This window comes from Hyla sarda, chromosome 1, assembly GCF_029499605.1.
Source record: "Hyla sarda isolate aHylSar1 chromosome 1, aHylSar1.hap1, whole genome shotgun sequence".
Classification (NCBI taxonomy): Eukaryota; Metazoa; Chordata; class Amphibia; order Anura; family Hylidae; genus Hyla; species Hyla sarda.
The window spans coordinates 31,708,968-31,716,429 of NC_079189.1; the positions used below are offsets into that span (position 1 = coordinate 31,708,968).

A 7,462-nucleotide genomic window follows, 5' to 3' on the forward strand; every position below is an offset into this window, starting at 1 on the left:
ACAAATGATAAGTACTAGAAGAATTAAGATTTTTAAATAGTAGTAATTTACAAATCTGTTAAACTTTCTGGAAACAGTTGATTTAAAAATAAAATATGTTATTTATATATGTGGTAGCCTGGGGTTGTAGGGTATATGGGGTGTAGCTGTGCGGTAACTAAAGGGTGCTTGTTTAACCCTTATAACTCGTGACGCCAGGGTGAGGGCTCCACTGTATATGCTTGTCCTATCGCCACCTGTCCCAAGAACGATACGGAGGTATAATAAATGATTGTCCACAACCGGAGGTTTTCATAAAACTGTCGGAACTTTTACTGCAGCTTTTATGCAACATTAAACAGGAACAGTCTTTGTACAAGAGTCTATTAAGATACTGATAGTTGGTTGGGACCTCGTGAGTTCTGAGCTTAGAAAAAGGAATAAGTGCTGTTCCTCTGGATTTAGGGGATTGAGTTTAGGTCCAGCAGTCACACTAGCTTTAGCGGGGATTGATATTGTAAATCACGATTAGATTCAGGCTGAGGCTGGCAGGCTTCAGGCCTAAGCTTGTCTTTGTAAGTTGCACGGATCACTTCTCTCTCTCCACTAGTCCGGAACCCAAGAGAGCGAGGATTGGCTGGCAGCTCCCTTATATGGGCAGGGGCTGGCCTTGAGCTCATTGGTCCATACCATCTGTCATTCACTTTACAAGGCATTATGGTCTAATCATGTGACCACACATGAGACCTAGGAAGGTCCTTCAAGACACCTTACTAGAATTAACATGAGTCATGTGACCTAAGGTCCTGCAACACTATATAGATAATGAAACATACAATTATTTATACATGTAGACATCATAGAATTGAATAAGGAAGAGGCGACTAGGGGCTATCCTACTAGGAGGAGGCTACTGGAACGAAGTAACTCTGACTTTGGGGACCACCACACAAGGTACGGTATACCATACGGTACCGGGACACTACACATGGTAACCAATTAAATTGCTTCTTTCACTTTTCAGAGGCCTTTTTAAAAATGAAAAAAACTATCTGATTGGTTGCTATGGGCAACAAGTCCACTTTTTCTCTTCACAGGTTTTGATAAATCTCCCCACAGTGTTTTTGGCAAAAAATACCACAAAGATGGCATCTTGGGAGAATTGAAATGAGGGGGGCAGTTTTTTTGTGGTGTTTTTTATTTTATTTTTTTGCCCCCCAAAAAATTAAAAAATGGTGTCTGTTCCTAGGCTTAGGCTGGGATTTAGCACAATTTTTGTATGAAGCTTTTCAAAGCCCACATTGCTTTATCTTTGGGGGCTCCCCCCTCCCCCTTCTGACAGATGCCTGCAAAACTTCAACTCCCAGCATGCCCTGGGAATTTTAGGACAGCTCAGGGCATGCTGGGAGTTGTAGTTTTGCAACAGGTGGACAGCCACAGGGGATCACTGATGCAGTACGTCAATCTAGAGCAATGGTGTCTGATCTTGAACTGGCAGCAGGAGCCACGACTACTTTAAATCAATGGCTGCCGGGACGTCTGACGAGTGACATCCTACGCTGCAGACCGCAACGTCAGAGGCGTCACTTGTCAGACATCCTGGCGACCAGCGCTGCTTATTGAGCCTGCCGGAGCCGCACTGATCTATGTAAGAAACCTATGGGCCGAGGCTGTTGGGGCCACCAAATTATATTACATATACAGAATGTCTGGTTAGGAGAAACAAATATAATGCACCCACAGGGAGTAGCGCCATTTTAATAAAAAATTCACCCAAATCCCTTAGATAACAGTTATACAGAATATATTAGAAAGCTTTTTTGATTTTCAGCCAATCAGAGAGCAGCACTGCTCAAATAGAACTCCCAGGAGGTAACAGCGTGTCACACATGTGATGTCATAACCATTGTCCACCAGAGAGCAGCACTGAGCAGATATAACACTGCTCCTGCTCATTCTCCATCAGTGAGGGGCCGGTGCTGGACACTGTAGGGACGCGGGAATGTGAAGTCAAAAACATGACTGTGACTGGTAAGTATCACATTGTTGTGTCCAAAAGGTTTTAGTGCAGTTCCATGTGCATTTCTATAATAAACATGTAAATAATCTCTCTTTTGTTTTCCTATCTTAGATGCATTATTTCCAGCATGTGGAGTAGCATTTCCGGACTTAAAGCAAGAAGTTGGATGATGGCCTAGATTTCCGGACCTACAGCAAGACGTTGGATGAAGGCCTAGATTTCCGGACCTACAGCAAGACGTTGGATGAAGGCACAGCCCCTCAAATCACGAACATACACTGACACATTGGCCCAAATTCTAGAGGTAACCTCCTTTAGTATGCCCAGAGGAAGGGCAATACAGTAGCCATGGATTCCCTACAGGTTTCCTCCCCTCTGGAGGTTTTTCCTGTCCTGAGTTAGTTACTGTACGCTCTTTGTGAGTGATGGAGGTTACAAAAAATCCCTACACAAACACTTTAATAAATAATAAAGTTTCCCTTTTTTTAAACTATTCTTTAACTTGTTCGACTCATTTATTTTATTTCTGTGTGTGAAAAATTGTGTTAGCAATGAGGTTTTTTTGAAGTGTCCAAAGCTGCTGTTCTGTGTGATCTGCACAATGCGGTGCGGAGAGAGGCAACTGATGCTGGTAACCGTAGGACACCCAGCAAGGTCTGTGCACAAGCATTTTGTAAAGGATACGGTTGTAAAGGATGAACTTTAGGATACGTGCACTGGCCCTTAAAGTGGTACTTTGTCCCTAGACATCTTATCCTCTAGCTAAAGGACAGGGGATGCAATGTCTGATCGTGGAGGTCCTGCTGCTGGGACCCCAGCGATCTCCATGCAGCACCTGTCGTTCTAAACAGTGGGGGAGATTTATCAAAACCTGTCCAGAGGAAAAGTTGCTGAGTTGCTCATAGCAACCAATCAGATTCCTTCCTTCATTTTTAAAGAGGCCTGTGAAAAATTAAAGAAGCAATCTGATTGGTTGCTATGGGCAACTCAGCAACTTTTCCTCTGGACAGGTTTTGATGAATCTGCCCCAGTATGTTTAGATCGGTGAGTTCACATGGCAGGAGTCTATGGGAGGTGGTGTGATGTCACAAGGGGGCGTGGTGTGACATCAGGACCCCACTGAGAGAACCCAACGTTCTGAACATATTGATTAGAATGACGGGTGCTGCACGGAGATCGCGGAGGGTCCCAGCGACGGGACCCATGTGATCAGACAGGACTCATGTGATGAGTACCCCTTTAACCCCTTAAGGACCAAGGACGTACCAGTACATCCTGGGTCCTTTCCCTTTCTATAACTCTGGGCCACAGGGTGGCCCTGCGTCATAGCGGGTCGGGCCCGACCTCTAACAACGGCCGGGACCCGTGACTAATAGTGCGTGGCACTGATCGCTATGCCGTGCACTATTAACCCTTTAGAAGTTGCGTTCAAAGTTGAACTCTGCGTCTAAAGTGAAAGTAAAACGTTGCTGGGTAGCACAGGGGGCTGTTTGGGACCGCTGCTGTTAAATCGCGGCATCCTGAACAGCTGTGGGACACGAGGAGGGTCCCCTTACCTGCCTCCCGGTGTCTGATCGCCGAATGACTGCTCAGTGCCCGAGATCCAGGCATGAGCAGTCAAGCGGCAGAATCATTGATCAATGGTTTCCTATGAGAAACCATTGATCAATGTAAAAGATCAGCGTGTGCAGTGCTATAGACCCCTATGGGAGCTATAACATTGCAAAAAAAAAGTGAATAAAGATCATTTAACCCCTTCCCTAATAAAAGTTTGAATCACCCCCCTTTTCCCATAAAAAAAAAGTGTAAATAAAAATAAAAATAAACATATGTGGTATCGCTCTGTGTGGAAATGTCCAAATTATGAAAATATATAATTAATTAAACCGCACGGTCAATGGCGTACGGGCAAAAAAAAGTCCAAAATAGTGTATTTTTGGTCACTTTTTATATAATGAAAAAATGAATAAAATGCGATCAAAAAGTCCTATCAATACAAAAATGGCACCACTAAAAACTTCCGATCACAGCGCAAAAAATGAGCCCTCATACTGCCCCATATATGCGAAAAAATTTAAAAGGGGTCAGAAGGTGACAATTTTAAATTACATTTTCCTGCATGTAGTTATGATTTTATCCAGAAGTACGACAAAGACAAACCTATATAAGTAGGGTCTCATTTTAATCTTATGGACCTAGAGAATAAAGATAAGGTGCCATTTTTACTGAAAAATGTACTGCGTAGAAACTTAAGCCCCCAAAATTTACAAAATGGTGTTTTTTCTTCAATTTTGTCGCAAAATGATTTTTTCCCGTTTTGTCGTAGATTTGGGGGTAAAATGACTGATGTCATTACAAAGTAGAATTGGTGGTGCAAAAAATAAGCCACATGTGGATTTTTAGGTGCAAAATTGAAAGGGTTATGGTTTTTTAAAGGTAAGGAGGAAAAAATGAAAGTGGAAAAACCCCTGGTCCTTAAGGGGTTATCAAGGAATTAGGAAGGGAGTGTAGGCATGCCTTGATAGAGGATAATATTTCTAGAGGCAGAATACCCCTTTAAGGATTTATGAAGGGAGTATAGGCATGCCTTACAAGCAGGTAGAAAAAGAGCAGCTGGGAGAAATGGCAGGATGCAGAGCAAAGTTTGGCTGGGACAGATTTTGGGTGTGTTCAGGCCGATTGAAGGAGAACTATGACAAAAATGTACTTATCCCCTATCCATGGGATAGGGGATAGGTAGCTGATCCCAGGGGTCTTACCGCTGGGGGCCCCTTGCGATCTCTGGGATGACACCCAGTACTCAGTGAGAAGTGTGTGCTGCAGACGGCACTCGCTCCATTATTTTCCATGGGAATGCCAAAAAGCTAGAATACAGCACTTGGGCATCATCGGCACTCCCATAGAAATGAATGGAGCACGTGTCGTCTACCTGGGAGATATGGCAAACCTTCTTGCGAATATGATAAAGATTGGAGCCTATGCTTCCTAACCGGACAGATTGGTATCCCTAAAGCTTATTTGACTCTGTCAAATTGCTGCTCTTGCCTAAGTGTATAATCTGGTGTGAGGTATTTTAAGAAACGTAGCTGGAAAATACAAGGCCCGGATGCAAAAAAACATCCCTGGAACCCGTCACTTTCACCCCCCTTCCTCCGTAGCCACCACAGATGCCCCCCAGTCTAATGTCTCTTACAGATTTTTATGGCCAGAAATGGTTGGGTATTCACTTTGTCAGTAGATTCTCATCCTAAATATGAAGACAATCAGGGAGCTTTATCCCGAGCCGGGCCTTAACACCCATAAGGCTGGAGGCATTTGAGTGAAGCTGGAAACATTGTGCGTTGTGGGAAGGCTGGTGGCATTGTGATTGGAGGAGGCTGGAGGCATTGTGTTTGGAGGAGGCTGGAGGCATTTTTTGGGGGAAAGGGGAGAATAATGCTGGAAAAGTGAAGAGCCTAATATGTTTGTGTTGTAGGTTCTACCCTGAAGAATTTTGGCTGGAAGAGATCATCATGATGTCCTGGGCCAGATGGAGAAGAAAAGAAAAAGAGAATGACTCTGATCAGTGAATGTAATTCGTGAGGGACAGAACAAAAAATAATTCAGTAGGGGTGGCCTGCAAAAAATAAAAATTCTGAGGGGTGCCCTGAGCCCAAATGGAGGTTGTGGCACAATTTTCTGTTCTTGCCTCGGGTGGAAAAGGAGCTAGCTACAGCCCTGGATTTATCAAAACCTGTGAAAAGGAAAAGTTGACCAGTTTCCCATAGCAACCAATCAGATCACTTCTTTTATTTTTCCGAGGTCTTGTTAAGAATGAAAGAAGCAATCTAATTGGTTGCTATGGGCAACTGGGCAAATTTCCCCTACACAGGTTTTGATAAATCTCAATAATTAATACAACCATGTCATACATTTAGGGTTGCCACCAGGCCGGTATTTTACAGGCAGAGTCTGTATTTTAGACACCCTGCTGGTGTGTATATATATATATATATATATATATATATATATATATATATATATATATGAACCGGCAATGCAATGGCCAATATTTATCTAAGCCCCCTGTGCTGTGAACTGCAGAGATGGAGAGGAAAACTAATCCTGCCCCTCCCTCTTCCCGTTGAGCTCTGATTGGTGGAGACTTCTCCCTCACACACACAGGCCTGTCATCCACCTTCACGGAGCTCAGCACAGAGGGAGAGGATTAACCCCTTCCTGGCTGCCCTGTTCCCACACTAAGTGACCGCAGCCCCTGTAAGTACTTACACTGTGACTGATAAGGATGGGGAGGGGGGATGGCAGAGCAGTAGACTGATGAGAACATTAAGGATGAGTTTTTTTTTTTTTTTTTAAGTTTAATTTTGTATTCAGGATATTCTACAACTACAGGACTACAACTCCCATTGTGGTCTGTCTGTTCATCCTGTGCCTCCTCTAACCTTGAACCTTACGGGGCACAGACAGACAACACTGGGAGTTGTAATACTTGCAATTTACACTCAGAAATTCGCTGACTCATAGACGGCAATGCATTTCTGAGCTGAGTACGCAGACACGTCTATTCTTTCTGTGGATGCCAGAATTTGAATTTCTGTGCCAGATATTTCCTGCGTGGAAATTCTATTGTGTGCACAGTGCACCAGAAACCCATTGAAATTGCTGTGGAATTTCCATGCGGAATACTCCTGCGGAAATCTACACGGAAATCCTGCCGTGTGAACATAGCCTAACAATCATTAAAAAGGTGGGCGGTGCAAATAAGGGGTGAGACCAAAGGGCGGGGCAAAGGTCAAGAGCCAAGGGGGCCACAAAATGAGGTTTTGCTAACGGTGGCACCTGCCCTAGTGGCTGCGACCCAAGCTGCTGAACAGGCAGGGTGCCAGTGCCATTTCAGCCCCCCCTCCCCTTAAATCCCCCCTGTGCCATTCCAATCCCCCCTCCCCCTCTGATCCCCCCTGTACCTTCTCAATCAGCCTAGTCCCGGCCGGAGTGGTTGTTGTGCAAAACTGGGCGACTTATACAGAAGTTGCAAGTCACAAATCAGAGCGTAAACTGTGCACCTAGGAAAACCACATCCATTTGCCAGCGCAGAAAGCCATATATGCCATCGGAAAGTCACAGTCGCAGTAAATGCGCCAAGTGCTGTACACCCCAACTATGCAAATATATAGCACAGTCTGCAGCCTTTTCCAATCATCTGTGAAAATATTTATTTAGGCTGGGATTACACTTGGCGTGTTTGTTTAACATAGACTTTCGAAAGCAAAAGGAATCCCTATGGAACTCCCAAGTGATACAATTCTGCGTATCCATTTCTTTCATGTGAAAGAAAAAATACTCTTAGCCACAAGGAACAGATCACTGCTACCAGAAATCTCGCGATGTACCCTGACCTGTCCGCAGTCACAATGGCCAGACGCTGGGAGTTTGCACAGGGAACCAGACTGATCAGAGACCATA

At 44.3% G+C, this 7,462-nt stretch overlaps 1 long non-coding RNA gene across 1 annotated transcript; it reads left to right on the forward strand.

Annotated features, from left to right (window-relative positions):
- The first annotated feature begins 397 nt into the window (after positions 1-397).
- LOC130332124 (uncharacterized) lies at positions 398-2,494 on the forward strand. Its single transcript, XR_008874912.1, has 2 exons — positions 398-933; positions 2,111-2,494. It is a non-coding gene; the product is annotated as an uncharacterized LOC130332124 (long non-coding RNA).
- Positions 2,495-7,462: the final 4,968 nt, after the last annotated feature.